This window comes from Antechinus flavipes, chromosome 2, assembly GCF_016432865.1.
Source record: "Antechinus flavipes isolate AdamAnt ecotype Samford, QLD, Australia chromosome 2, AdamAnt_v2, whole genome shotgun sequence".
Classification (NCBI taxonomy): domain Eukaryota; kingdom Metazoa; phylum Chordata; class Mammalia; order Dasyuromorphia; family Dasyuridae; genus Antechinus; species Antechinus flavipes.
This window is the reverse complement of record NC_067399.1, coordinates 81,781,795-81,798,168: the sequence shown is the minus strand read 5'-3', so window position 1 is coordinate 81,798,168 and position 16,374 is coordinate 81,781,795. Positions and strand designations below refer to the sequence as shown.

Below are 16,374 nucleotides of genomic sequence, written 5' to 3'. Positions count from 1 at the left end.
GTGTTGAACTCAAATCTTCTTGAATCCATGTCATCTTACTATCTCGTGGGTATAAAAACTATGAATTGACTTTACATGGATTTGATCTGAGTTTGCTGCATATCAGCCACTGAAGGGAAATTAGTTTGACCTTTTTAATAATTTTCTAATTTATGGAAAAGCCCTGAATTATGCTTTTGGATCATTTTTTTTTGGCTCTGACAGTAATTTATGCACATAAAAGGTTTTTTGGGCAATTGTTATCATTAAATTTTCAAAGTCAAGATTTTAAAGGAGTGAATGAAAATGCAGAGCCATCATTCTGGTACGCAGCTGCAGCCTTTGCCCCAGACAGTACAAAAGTAGTCCTGCGTAAAGCATAGGTACCTATTTCTGGCTTGATTGAATTGCTTTGGTGGAATCTGTTGTTGGTATCCCTATGACTACCCATGAATCATACCAGTGACTTTGCCAAGCACGAAGGCAGGGACCATGATGTACAGACTGTACTGGCATGAGTTCAGGGAAAGGGCAACAGTTTTTCTTATCCCTCTTTAAAAGAACAGAAAAGAGGAGAAGCTAGAATTTAACATCCTCTCCCTTTGTGGCTCAAGGAAGTCTAGTCTATAATTTGGTTTGACATAATTAAAAGCTTTATTTTGGGACACTTCCAACACACAAATTGGGCTTTGGGGTCACCATGCATTTCCTAATTGATGACTGATTCATTTCCAGGCTCAGAGAATGTTTTATCCTTTGGGGGGAATAGAGAGGAAAACAATGAAATTAATAACTTCCTCACTTCTGGAGAATCAAAGAAATCAGCGGAATGATGGCAGCCTGTCAGTCCTGATTGTCCTGACTCACCTGTACCAACAGCCCTTTCCAAACTGAAATCTGACTAGCAGAAAAAGGGATTATGTTTAGATGTATACACGTAAGTTTGGGTACAGGCTGTGCTATCAAGTCTGGCCCTACCTAGAGAAAGAGCAGTCCAGAGATTCCATTGGTGAGACTGGAAGGCACCAAGACATCTGAGGTAGGAACTTTCTTTACATTCCTGATTTTATACCTTTGCTCTTTCTGTTCCTCAACCTGGAGAGCCTTCTCATTGTCCATCAAAACTGCCCTTCAAAGACCCAGTTCAAATGCTCCCTTTCCAAGAAACCTTCCCTAAGCCCCTGGAAAGCAAATGATCTCTCCTTGCTTTAAACACCCCTTTACTGAGATTTACAATAAAAAAATCACATTCAGAGAGTGTTTTGGGATTTTCTTCAAGGTAACTTTGTGAGGTTGGTCATGTAAGTATTATCATTGCCATTTTATAAATGAGGAATCTGAATCTCAGAGAAGTTTATATATATAGATACTTAGTCTAGCTATAGGGAGTTTGGTAGAATACAAAAGGATCTGGCACTGGGAGAGCTGGATACAAATCTTGCCAAATTTAGAACTACATTACTAAGGATAAGTGAGAAACTACATTTCCTCATCTATGAAGTGGGACAATAATATTTCCACTGCCCATCTCATGGGGTCATTGTGAGGAAAATGCTTTGCAAATTTAAGTGATATATTCAGAGATATTACTTAGAATTAGTAATAATTAGTATTAGAACCAGGATTTAAACTCAATTCTCCAAATTGTAGTTCTAGGCTCTTTTCACTATGGCACACTGTTTTCATCTAATTATTGTGTCTTATCTCTCCTTCTAGACTATAAACCTCTTGAGGGCAGGGACTTTGTCTTTTGAGACTTTGTAGGACATAGGGTCTTATAAAAAGTCAATATTTAACCAGCATTTTTTGACCAAATAAGTAGATGAATTAAAGGAGTCAATAATCAAATTCTGCAGTTGCTTCTCCTGTCTTCAATATAGAGTACCAGCCCTTGATAGCTAATAGAAAACAATTGCTCCTCACTTTGCAAATGTAGTAAAACATGCTTCCGGTACATGTGGGTCTCTCTGGTGTTCCACATTTTGGTAAAATGTGCCTTCACTTACCACCATATGCTTTCTATGGAGGGACCTTCTCTTACAATTGCAAGCAGGCAAACATCTCTCCCCAACACCAGATAAGTAAGGGAAGATTACTCCCCAAATAACAGTAGCGTGAGAGCAGAGTTTACAATCACATGTAATTCAGTGTGAACAATACTGCGTGTGGATTCAAACCACGGAGTCAGTCAGCAATAATAAGTTCCCTCAGGAAATGTGGCAGCTGCGTGTGAGGGCTGTTTTTGGCTCTGGGATAGCATATGGAACATTGGAAGGGCTGTCCAGATTGCAGATGTGTCCCTAGCCAAAAATCACGAAAACCTCTCAGGAAATGTATGTGGAATCATTTGGGACTGGCAAAATTTTGACTTATCTTCACGCTCCCCTGCCTTCTCCTTCTCCATCCCACCCTTCTCTTCTTTCAGAACTCATTCCCTTCCCTTGATACCCTTACCCATCAAACCCCTGGCATCAGATGCCCCAATCCTTTCCTGGATTTCCTTTTGATGGACTTGGGAATCAGAAAGTCCTGGGTTTGGAAACTGCTGTAATGTGCACATATAACAGTGGGCAAGACATTGTACTGCCTCAGTTTCCTCATCTATAAAATAAATATAAGAATGCCTGTAGCAATTACTTGGCAAGGTTGTTTTGACAATCAAAAAATATAATGTAAATAAAAGCATTTCATCAACTTTAAACCAACCAACCAACCAACCAACCATCAATCAGTATTTCTGAAACTCTTACTCTGTTCTAGGTTCTGGTCAAGATTCTGAGGATATGAAAATAAAGACTGAAATCATCCTATTCTCAAAGGAGATCATATTCAAATAGAAGAGGACAACAAATAAACATATATAAATATATGTAGACCTAATATAGAGTATAAAATAAATACAAGGTATTTATTTTATTATATAAGGTTTGCAAGATGCTTTACAAATATCTCATTTAGACCTCATAACAATTCTGGGAGGTAAGTGCTATGATTATCCCAATTTTACAGATAAGGAAACTGAGGCAAACAGAGGCTAAGTGATTTGTCTATTTAGATATATAAATGTTAGTTATTGTTATTTGATGACCTATTTAATACTGTCTTCCCTTTGAAAGCACCCTATGATGCTAAACTTCCTTATCCCATCTATTGCCATTAAAATATACCTGTCCTGTGAATAATTCTTCCTGGTCCCTGCCCTAGGTAAAAGTCAGATTGAGTGTGTGTTAATAAGCTAATGTGTATAAGGGAGTACTATTGGTTTTATTTTCACTACTTTCAGGTGACATTTGACATATAAAGAGGGATTCTTCTATTCCCCCAACTTAGTAGCATTTTATTTTTTCCAATTACATGTAAGGATAGTTGGTGTAAATTGTCTGCCATAAAAAAAAAAAAGAGGCCATAAAAAACTTTTACGATGGAGGGGAAGAGAGGGAGAAGACTTGGTATGAGTGAATCTTACTCTCATAATTGTCTTAAAGAGGAAATAACATACACCCTTAATATGGGTAGAGATATCTATCTTATCCCGTAGCATTTACTTTTACAAGATTTTGATTTCCATTCTCCTATCTCCTCTCTGTCTCCTCAAAATGGCAAGCAATCTGATATAGATTAAACATATATAATTATGTTAAACATTTTTCCACATTGGTCATGTTGTGAAAAAAAAATCGAAACAAAAGGGAAAAATCAAGAGAATAATAAAAAAAATAACAAAGTGTATATATTATGTTTAATCTTCATCCAGACTCAGTCATTATTTCTCTGGATATGGTTAGCATTTTTCAGCATTTTAAAGAATTGCCTTAAATCATTATATTGCTGAGAAGAGCTAAGTCTATCAAAGTTCATCATTATAAAATATTGCTATTATTGTGTACAGTGTTCTCCTGATTCTGCTTACTTCACTCAACATCAGTTCATGTAAGTTTTTCTAGGTTTTTCTGAAGTCCACATGCTCATCATTTCTTATAAAACAATAGCATTTCATAACATTAATATTCCACAATTTGTTTAGCCATTTTCCAATTGATGGTTCTCTCATCAATTTCCAAGGGGTATTCTTCTGGAGACAATTTCCCAGTCCAGAGAAATAAGTAATAAAAGCAATTGCAGCCGCTATGTTAGGTCAGTGAGGAAGATGACTAGGGAAGAGGTACTTTGCTGATATACTTCAAATCACAACATGATATTTCCCCTAATAGAATATAAGCTTGTTGAGGTCAGGGATTTTTGTTCTTGTGTCCCTAATGTTTAATCCAGTGTTTTGAACACAGTAGATACTTAATCAATGCTTTTTGATTGTTTAACTCATGAGCAGATGCCAATTTTACCCACAGTCTTACAGCTATGGGGTCATTTGTGTCACTTGGATTGTGGAGTTTCAACATCTGCTGTTGTCTCAGTTAGATTCTGTAAGATATGCTTCATAAAGTCTACTTCTTTTCTCTTTCAGTAAAAAAAAAAATATTTCCAACTAACAAGTATTTAAAAGCTTAAAGAATTACATGCTGATTTCAGGGACAGATGAACAAGGAAGAGGTTTAAGAAACCACAACATTATTCTTTATCTTTTTATGCAGGAAATTGGCAAGCAGAACCTTGAAAAGCACAGAGCTAGGGATGGAGAGAAATAAGCAGAAATAGCTACTAGGAGTAAAAATAATAGTTGTTTCCACTGATACTTCACTTTAAAATGGATAAATATTGCTTCTGTTGGTCCTTATGGTAATTATGGGAGGTAAGTCATGTAAGTACTATTCTCCCCATTAAAAAAAAAATATGATTAAATAAGAGCTCAGTTCCATTTTGTTACCTCAAACAATAAGATATGTACAAAACAAAGCAAAATAATAACAAAAAAATGCTCTTCCTTTCTGGTCATAATTTTCAGGTATTACAATGACATTTCTTTTGAAATTATTTTTATTTATATTTATTTATATATTTACATATTTGTTTTTTATATATTTTATTTTTATTATTTTTGTTTTTTAAATTTTTATTTATTTTATTAAAAACAGAATAAAATAAATTAAAACAGAAAAGGAAAACAAAACAAAATAAGACAAAATGAAGCAGAACATCAGGGAGGATTCAACATATATAACAATAAGTTACCAGTTCAAGAAATAATATATAATGGTAGAAGAAGTTACATTCATGAGTGTCCATTTTTTTCTTTCCTTCCTTATAAGTAGTTCTCTTGTCTTCTGCTGTACAACTTTTTGCTTTATTTTTTTTCCTTTTTGATGCTCCCCATCACTTCAAGCAGGCTATGGTTAAGCAAGGATATATTTATGTATACATATATAGATACACACATACACACACACACACACACACACTCCACATATACATACATATCTTTCCTATCCCTATTAACTCTTTGCTTTAATTTTACTCCTTAACTTGCCTTAGTATTATTTAACCTCCTCCACCCATGGATTCCTCCCTGGTCTTCTTCCTCCACCCTTTGCTTTCCCCTCTATTCATCCTTCCCCTCCTTATTTTTTAAAAATAGATTTTGGAGGGTGTTATACCCTTCTTGGTATATATGTAGTGTTATCTATTCAACTCATTTCCAATGTGAGTAGATTTTCAAAACTGAGTCCTCCTTCCCTTCTAATGCCTCTGTGTCTATTACTCCTCTGTATCTCATTTGTATAACATAATTACTCTTTTTACCTTCTCTGTCCCAATCTGTCTTTTAAGCTGCTCTATTGCTGATGTCAATCTAAACATATGGTATACATTTCTATGTAAAAACATAAACATTTTGTTCATGTTAAGTTCCTTGAAATTAATCTTTGATAATGGCCCTTATATGTTAAATTTTCTATTGAATTTAAGTTTGGTTGATAGAAAGTCCTAAAAATCTGCAAGTTTGTTGAATATCCATTTTTTTCATTCAACATTATGGATAATGTTGCTGGATATGATAGTTTTGACTTCAGGCTTAATTCTTTAGATTGTCGATATATATGATTCCAGGACTGTTTTTTGTGGCATCTACTAAGCCTTGTATAATTCTAATTGTAACTCCAGTGTATTTGATTTTTTTTCTTGTTTCTTGAAAAATTTTCTCTTTGACCTGGAGGTTTCAAAGTTTGGCAATAATATTCCTATGTGTTTTCCACAAAATATCTCTTTCAGATCATGATGGGTGGATTTTTTTCTATTTCAACTTCCCCTTCTAATTCTACCATTCCAGGACAATTTTCTTAGATTATTTCTTTGATATTGTGGTGATTCTTTTTTTATTCACAGCTTTCAGGTAGTCTAATTATTCTAATATCTAAAAAGAGAATTTTGATCTGTTCTTTAGATTTGTTGTTTTTCTTGTTTCACATTCTCTTCTATTTTTTCATTCTTCACACTCTGTTTTATTATTTCTTAGTTTCATAAAGCTGCCCTGGTTTCCCCTTGCTCAATTCTAATTTTCAAAGAGTTATTTTCATTTTTGAGTCTTTGTATTTCCTCTTCTAGTTGGTTAACTTTCCCCCATATTCTTGTTTTTCTTGGATGATTTTTATTTTTTATTTTTCCCTCAGTGTCTCTCATTTGATTTTTAAATTGTTTTTTTGAGTTCTTTTACAGATTACCTCTGGGCAGGGAGCCATCTAAAGTCACTTTTTGGAGTAGAAGAAGCTTTTTTTTTACTTCAATGTCCTCTTCTGAAGATGAACCCTGGTCTACACTGTATAGTAACTTTTTACAGTTGGGTTCTTTTTTCTTTGCCAATTCATTTTTAAAATTGAGAACTATTAATACAAATTACCTCTAATTCTGGGTTGGTGAAGTTGCCTCTGATTTTACTTCAGCTCTTCCCCTGACCTGGAACTCTAAATCAAGAGCTCCACCCTCTTGCTGATGTCCAAAGCCAGCAGTATCCCTGCCCCACTGCTTCTGCTATGTTCACTCTAAAGTGCAAATTTGTTCTGTTTGTGGGAAAAATCTGGAGAGCTTGAAACTTACCTACCTACCTAGGAAGATAGATCATCTTCCCAGAATCCTCCCTCTATTCTCCCCATTTCAAAGATGAGGAAACAGAGTTCAAGTTCAGTGAGCTAGTACCAGAATTGAAATCTAAGCCTTTTTACTCCCATGAGTTTTCTTACATAAAGTGTGTGTGTGTGTGTGTGTGTGTGTGTGTGTGTGTGTGTGTGTGGTTTTGGGAATATAGCAGGGGGCATTCAATCAACACCCTCTTATTAAGACATTACTATGAGTCAGGCATTGTGTTGTGTTAGGAATACAATGAACAATCAAAACCAATTTTTGCCATCAGAGAGCTCCCATTCTAATGGAGAAGGAAATATGTAAAAAACTGGACATATGAGGTGTGAATGGTCTAAGTAGAAGGAAATATGAGAGGAAAGGTAGAACATCAGGGATGTTCCATTGATTCATGGGACTGGTCTTCCAGTTTAGAATATTTGATTCAGCCAAATGGCCACATGAATTTCCTCTCTGGATATTCACTTATCCAGGAAATTATAGAGATTATTTAATGCTGTAGGCAGAGGCTGGACTATATGACCTTGAAGATCTCTTTCTTTTCTTTTAAAACTCAATATTAGTGTGAGAAGTTTCTACACAGAATTTCCCAAGATTTAAGCTATCTGATTTAAGAGCTCTTGGATACCTCATTATAGCATTAATATGACTAGCAGTCTCCATCAGCAGAGTACAAGCTTAGACATGACCTATCAGTCCTGGCAGGACTTTGTTTCAGGTCCAGTGAGAGCATCCATGTATGACGTTTGTGAGTCACCGTAGGGAAGCCTGAATAGCTTCCTGTCATTGAAATATACTGTGTACAGCATACTCAAATATGTATGTATGTGTTTTCTCCTCCAACTGGACTATATAATCCTTAAGGGTATAATGCCTACTACAATGCAACTGCTTGATAAATATTTATTTATTTATCATTTTGGTTGGTGCAGAAAATACCTTTCCTGATAAAATCACTGATACTTGAAGTATTTGGATCAGAGGTTCTTAATTTGGGGTCAGTGTCCTTGAACAGATTTCAGAAGAAGCTTCAGAAGCTTGGGTATAAAGAAAAAAATATACCTTTATTTTCATGATCTTTTTATTTCCTTTGTAATTCTTGGCATTTTATTTTTTATATTTTTTAAGACATTATGCTGAGAAGGGAAAGAAGGCTTCACTGCCTATGATGTTGTGATGTAAAAAAAGATAGAAATCCTTAATCTGGGTACTTTTAAGAACAACTTCTGGGCATTTATAATTAGTTTTCTGCTGACAAAAACTTAAAAAAATGAGTTTTACCCTTTTATTCTTTTGAACATTTTCATTGCATTTAAATAGAATGAATCAAATTTAAAATAGTGTTTCCCTCAAAAGTGGTAAGAAAAAAATATGGCTGGATGTCTTTTGTTTTTGTTTTTTTTTTTAAATTAGACAAACCCAAGTTGGAGCCAAGGTAGCAGAGTAAAGGCAGGAACTTGCCCAACCTCTCCCCCAAACTGCTCCAAATTCTTTTTAATGATGATTCCTTTAGAGCATCAGAACACCCAAAAAAGTAGAATAGAATATTTTCCTGCCAAAGGCAACTTAGACGCTTAGCAGAAAAAGTCTGTGGCACCATGGTGGGAGTTCAGCATGCAGTCCTGGTGCAGGGTGCACATGCTCAGTCCTGGACCCAGACCCAGTCCCCATCTCTGAATCACCAGGAGTACTGGTAACTTCCAGACCTCTCAGCCCAGAGACACCAAAAAGGACCCAAAAGATCAGCAGACAAGGTCTGTGGAATCAGCTCCAGCTCCTGTACAGCCCCCAGTGTCAGGAAGGCTCCCACTTCTGAATTAGCAGTAGTGCTAGAGGCTTCTGGACCTTTTAGCTTGGGAAAACCAGTTAGAAGGAATATAATATAGACAGAGGGAATGAGTGTGAGTTGAATATGAAGGGATAATCTCTCTTTTTTTAAATGATGAAATCAAAGGGGGAGAGAGGAATATACCAGAAGAAAGGGAAAGGGAGAAGTGGAATAGTGCAAAATATCTGCAATTAAAAAAAAAAGAGGCAAGAAAAAGCTTTAACAGTGGAGGGGAAAAGGGAAAGGAGATGGTGAGTGAGTGAAGCTTACTCTCATCAGAATTGACTTAAAGAGGAAATAACATCCATACTCAATAAGGGTATAAAAATCTATCGTATCCTGCAGGAAAATAGCAGAGGAATGGGATATGGGAAAGGGTGAAGGGTGGTGATAAAAGAGAGGGCATATTGAGGGAGGGAGTGCTTGCTAGCAAAACACTTTTAAGGAGGGGCAGGATAAAAGGAGACAGAGAATAAATAGGGGGAAATACAATTAGCAGTAGTAAGTATAAAAAAATTTTGAAGCAAGTTTCTCTGGTAAGGCCTCATTTTATCAGAGGAAACTGAGTCAAATTTATAAAAAAAATAAGAGCCATGTCCCAATTGATAAATGATCAAAAGATATAAGTGCCCCAAGGGCACATTCATTCATATCTTTTGATCTAACAAGACCACTAGTAGGCATGAATACCAGAAGAGATTTGGAAAAAACAGAAAAGAAAAAAAAAGAAAAATTGCCTATATGTGCAAAAAAATTTTCATAATAGCTCTCTTCTCAAGATAAAAAAAATTAGAAATTGAGAGGATGCCCATCAATTGGGGAATGGCTCAATAAACTGTGGTATAGGTTTGTGATGAAATATTATTGTTCTCTGAGAAATGCTGAGCAGGATGCTCTCAAGAAAAAACCAACAACTTGGAAAGTCCTCCAGGAACAAAATGAAATATACTGTATACAAAGTAACAGCAATGTTCTAGGATGACCAGCTGTAAATGACTTTGTTATTTTCAGTAGTATAATCATCCACAACTACTCTGAAGGACTTATAATGAAAAATCCTATTCATACCCAGAGAAGGATCTGATTGTGTCTGAATACAGATTGAATCATTCTTTATTTCTCTCTGTATTTTTCTCTTTCTTTTTAACTTAATTTTTCCTTGAGTTTTTATTTTTGTTAGGGTGAGAGATCTATGTTTTCTTTTACAACTTGACTTTTATGTAAATGTTTTGCAAAACTTCATATGTGGTTTCTTAATTGTGGATAGGGATAAGGGAGAGAACCTAGAACTCAAACATCTTAAAGACAAACATTAAAAAAAAATAACTAGACAAGCCTAGAATACTTTTTGTTTCGTTCTGTTTTTTTCCACCAAAAAGGGGTAGAGTAGTTTAAATTTTTGCCTAATTGTGGTCTTTATGAATTGTCATTTTGTTATTTATATAATTTCTTTAAGAAGTGGTTGTTAAGGAAAGTTGTAAATAAATCTGGTCAGAAAGATAACTATTGCTGAAAGGATTCTTATTAAATATAATCATAATATTTATATATTATCCTGGAATCCTAGATTTAGAACCGTTAGGTTATTTGGTCAATACCATTTTGTAGATAGGAAACTAAGGCACAGAGAGGTTAAATAAATTTGAATTCTGATCTTCCTCACTTAAGTCCAGTACTTTATTCCCTCTCCATGTTCTTTCACTGATGCAGATCACAAATCTTGGATACCTTCCCATCTCATGTGACTCTTTTCTATATCTATCTATAGAGCATCCATCAAACATGACAGAGCTTTTCTTTGGCTCCCTTAATATATTATAATATACAATGGAAACTCCAAAAAAGCCCTCTTTTGATGCCTCATCTTGATATGAAGGTGCATCTGAATTTTCAAAGGCTCTATTGGTAGAATCTAAACCCTGGGAGGACCTACTGAGTTAGAAAAACTTCTAGCATGGGACAATTGACAAATTGGGTTTCCTGTTAATGACCAGTTTAGATAGGTGCTGAAAAAAGTTGACTACTACTAGATAATGAATTATCCAATGCATTGTTATTGTCGTTGTTTGTTCTTGAAGAGGATCATGACATCAGAGAGGTGATGCCATGACATGCAAGTGACTTGGATTATATAATGGCCACCTCCTTTTGTAAGACAGGACAAGAGAAGGAGATAATGGCAGAAGGAATCTAAGTAGTGCAAGGTGAGGAGAAGAAAAAATAGATTTCTTGGTCAATGGCCTTAATTTTTTCAGCAAAATATAAAACAAGGTTCTCAACTGAAGGGGTTGAGGAAGAAAGGGCCATGGAAAGTTTAAGAAGGGATGAAAAGGGTTAGAAGAGATGTTTTAGTCCCTACTGGTTAATTCATTATCCTATTCACTACAACATCTCTTCTAAGAAAATGAATATTTTAGTCATGTAGATAGAAGAGACAGAGAAAAATGTAAACCAGCCCTTAATTCTGTGTGGTCCTGCTTCCATTCATAGTGATACTGGAAAAGTAGTAGAGAAGGAAGCTGAGGATACAAGGAATCACATAATTCTTAGATTGTCTATTCATATTAAATATTGATTTTCTATATGTGTGATCTTTGTACAAAAAGCAACCCATAATTAATGTATCCCCGGAGGCAATGGAACATAGCCATATTAGCATTTTTGCTTTAAATGAAACCAGAAAACTTAAAGAACTTGCAACTTGCTCACAAGCTCTTCTCTATGAAGCAAAGAAGTTCATGGAATAGCTTTTGTCATATGCTCAAATGCAACAAAAAATTAATTTCATTGAGCATTTGGAAATCTTGTTTTGTTGTATTCCTTATGAGTTAAAAATGATATCATGGAACTTAGGTATTAAATATCTGTTACAGAGGATGAAGAAATTGAAAAAGTCTACAAATCACTTGACAAATTCTTGCAAATTAAATCAGTACATACTTTGATACTTAGTGACTTAAATCCAAGGGAAGCATTACCAAATATGAGATATCTCCAGTGTCTTAGTTATAACCCTTGAAAACTGCATTATGTTTTCTGAGATGCCCTGTATATGTTGGAAAATACAATTGGAGATAAAGAAATGAAAGTAGTCAACAACATGGAGATTTATCAGAAGCTTGATGTCTGTTTTTCACAATTTTTTGAGAAGTAGGTGTTAGATATGGTAAACATTGAATAGCATTACTAAGAATAAAATTGACTATATGACAAGTTTATTAGGAGAATTGGTGATAAATGGTCAAAGGATATGAACAGACAACTTTCAGATGAAGAAATTGAAATTATTTATAGTCATATGAAGAAGTGCCCCAATCATTATTGATGAGAGAAATGCAAATTAAGACAACTCTGAGATACCACTACATACCTGTCAGATTGGCTAAGATGATAGGAAATGATAATGACCAATGTTGGAGGGGATGTGGGAAAACTGGGACACTGATACATTGTTGGTGGAATTGTGAATACATCCAGCCATTCTGGAGAACAATTTGGAACTATTCTCAAAAAGTTATCAAACTGTGCATACCCTTTGAGCCAGCAGTGTTTCTACTGGGCTTATATCCCAAAGAGATACTAAAGAAGGGAAAGGGACCTGTCTGTACAAAAATGTTTGTGGTAGACCTTTTTGTAGTGGCTAGAAACTGGAAAGTTTTTTTTTTTAAGTTAAGTTAATTTAATTTTTTAAAATAACTTTTTATTGACAGAACCCATGCCAGGGTAATTTTTTACAGCATTATCCCTTGCACTCTCTTCTGTTCCTGTTTTTCCCTCCCTCCCTCCACCCCCTCCCCCAGATGGCAAGCAGTCCTTTACATGTTAAATAAGTTACAGTATATCCTAGATATATGTGTGCAGAACCGAACAGTTTTCTAATTGCACAGGGAGAATTGGATTCAGAAGGTATAAATAACCCGGGAAGAAAAACAAAAATGCAAGCAGTTTATATTCATTTCCCAGTGTTCTTTCTTTGGGTGTAACTGCTTCTGCCCATCCTTGATCACTTGAAACTGAATTAGCTCTCTCTATCGAAGAGATCCACTTCCATCAGAATACATCCTCAAACAGTATCGTTGTTGAGATATATAATGATCTCCTGGTTCTGCTCATTTCACTTAGCATCAGTTCATGTAAGTCTCTCCCAACCTCTCTGTATTCATCCTGCTGGTCATTCCTTACAGAACAATAATATTCCATAATGTTCATATACCACAATTTACTCAACCATTCTCCAATTGATGGACATCCTTTCATTTTCCAGCTTCTAGCCACTACAAACAGGGCTGCCACAAACATTTTGACACATACAGGTCCCTTTCCATTCTTTAGTATCTCTTTGGGGTATAAGCCCAGTAGAAACACTGCTGGATCAAAGGGTATGCACAATTTGATAACTTTTTGAGCATAGTTCCAAATTGCTCTCCAGAATGGCTGGATGTGTTCACAAAGCAACCACATTTTAAAAGATGGTCAGGTATTGATTTCCAAAATATTTGGAGGAGGTAAAGATTTCAAAATTAGAAAAAAATTTTGGTTAGCTTTTTTTTCTTTAATTTTTATTCCCTGAACTCAACACAGTGCCTAGCACACAGTTAAGACCTTAATAAAATTTTGTGGACTGATTTTTAAAAAAATTGCTAAGAAGACAGAGTGGCTATATTCATATCAGTAAAATCTTTATGAGCATTTTCTATGCCTGCATGGAAAGTGTCCTTGATTAAAATATGAGAAGGGAACAGATACATATTTATATAATGCATATTATATATATATTATGTATGTATAATGAAGTTAACTTCTTTACCTCCTTAAAATATTTTGTGTGTGTATATATATATATATATATATATATATATATATAACATAACATGCATTTATTTATATATATAATATTTTATAGCAGAACACATCTTTTCAGTTATACAATTGATATAGCTATTTATAGAGTGTAAGATTTTCTTGTGTCTATTGCTTGTTACTAATAAATAGCGTTTAATTTGATAGAAAAAGACAAAGCCTTAAAGGCATTCCTCAAACACTATATTCTAGTATCTGTGGAATGTTATGAGAATTGGAGGAAAGTATATAGTGCAAATCCATTCTGGAGGATTAATGGAAAAACATACAAAAATTGGGCAGAATAACATGGATTGGTTGTTTTCTGCCTCGATGGAGGGAGATCACAGAGTCATCAAAATATGGAAGCACTCATGCTTCTGTGCTTTTGCTACTTGACTGATTTCCTACTTTTCTCAGGCAAACAGATATTTAATATTATTTTTTATCCTGGTTCTGTGAAAATTTTATTGGTATATATTTTTTAAAATTATTTTTATTTTATTAAATATTTCCCAGTTATATATATTTATGTATATGTACTTTATGTATATTTTTTCATCTTCATTAAATTTTTTTTTGAGTTTCACATTCTCTACCCTTTCTTGAGAAAGCAAACAATTTGATATCAACTGTACATGTGAAGTCATGCAAGACATTTTCATTTTAGGCATATTACAAAAGAAAATAGACAACAAACCCCACAAAAAATTTAAAAAGTGAAAAATTATGATTTTTATCAGCATTCAGGATTCATGAATTCTTTGGTGGTGGATAGCATCTTTCATCATGAATCCTTTGGAATTTCTTTGATCAGAATAGATTAGACTTTTTAACAGTTGATCATCCTCACAATAAAAGTATTACTTGGTACAATATTCTCCAGGTTCTGCTTATTTCACTTTGCATATAAGCCTTCCCCTGTTTTTCTGAAACCATCCTGCTTGTCATTTCTTATTGCAAGATTCCATTGCAATCATACCTAAACTCCTGGTAATATGTTGTACACTAATACCTACTGCGTATCTTTCCATTACCTATGAGCATTCTACAATTTTTATTCTTCTGAAATCATGATTCCTCACTATTTGTGTAAGAATTTAGGAATCAAGGTGATGAGAAACTTGGTAAAAGTATTTGAGGACTCTTTATAGAAGGTACAATTAAATACAAGGACTTTGAACTAAGGATCTTTTAAAAATTAGTATTTTATCTGTCAAAACAATTTTGACATTTTTCGACAGTTTCAAATTTTAACTTTTATCCTTCCATTTCTTCCCCTCTCCCTGAGATGGCAAGCAATGTAATATAAGTTCTATATTTGGAATTATAAGAAATATTTCCATATTAGTAATTTTGTGCAAGAAGACTCAAACAAAAAACAAAAGAAAGAAAAAGAAGGAAGGAAGAATAGGAAGAAAGAAAAAAGAAATGAAAAATGGAATACTTTAGTTTGTATTCTGAAAATATGAGTTCTTTCTCTGCAAGTAGATAGTATTTTTCATCATGAACCCCATGGAATTATATTGGATCATTGTATTGCTGAGAATAGCTATGTTGTTCACAATTCTTCTTCAAACAATATTGCTGTTTCTATGTATTGTTCTCCTGATTCTGATCACTCTGTTTTGTATCAATTCAGGTGAGTCTTTCCAGTGAACTACAGATCTTAAAGGACCAAGCAAGGATTTGAATTTGAATATTTCCTCTGCTACTTATTACCTGTGTGACCTTGAGCACATTTGTCCTATCCCTCTGGCTTCAGTTTTCTCGTCTTAAAAATGAGAGAGTTAGAGAAGATGATCTCCAAGAGCTCTCACAGCTTTAAATATATGGTTCTATGAAACATTTGTGTTATGTCACAAACTGATCAAAATACTTCTGTGAATGTGATCTCTACAGAACAGACTAAGTATATGTATATGCATATATATATAATATAATATGTATAGAATAATATAAGTATATAAGTATATGTATATATACTTATGCAAATATATGTATAATATAATAAGTATATATGTGTACTATAATATGTATAATAGGACTCTGAATATAACTCTCCCAATCCACATGTGTACTAGTAGGTTGGATTTCAAGAGCTATTTTCTGCTATCCCCTTAAGGTTTTAGAGATGTTCCTCATTCCCTCAACAGCGTCTTTCTCTAAAGCTATCAGCTTGGGTTGTCACTGTGGTATGTTTTCCCCAGTATTAATCATGAGTGATTGATGATTCTACTTAACTAATTAATATCAATTAGCTTTTAAGAGGGATATTTACTATGAAGATTCCCAATGAGAGGGATGGAGAGAGGTCACTTTCTTCCATCTACCACTTCAGTCTCTGAGAAGAGTGTTTTAAATTGTTATAATTTGTAATAAAGCATTTATCCCACCAATTTTACTTCTAAATTTGACATCTGATGGATGGACAAGTCTATGTCTCTTACTGCTGGGCTGAGTCAGTTGGTCACTTTCAAGGCCACTGTGAATACCTCAGTAATACTTAGCCTGGTATTTACCTTATTTTCCCAGATTCTTTGGCATTCACTCTAAATAGTGGAATTCACAAGACTACAGCTATCGCTAATACTCCTTTACCTAAAATCAGGAAGAGTATCTAGGTAGTATAATGGATAGAGTGCAGGATCTGAAGCCAAGAAGACTCATCTTCTTGAATTCAAATCTGGCCTCAGACATTT

The 16,374-nt window shown here is 34.4% G+C and overlaps 1 long non-coding RNA gene across 1 annotated transcript; it reads left to right on the top strand.

The window, feature by feature from the left end:
- Positions 1-679: 679 nt before the first annotated feature.
- LOC127547993 (uncharacterized) lies at positions 680-15,571 on the top strand. The gene is made up of 4 exons (XR_007950300.1): positions 680-1,018; positions 2,740-2,958; positions 4,569-4,726; positions 15,315-15,571. It is a non-coding gene; the product is annotated as an uncharacterized LOC127547993 (long non-coding RNA).
- Positions 15,572-16,374: the final 803 nt, after the last annotated feature.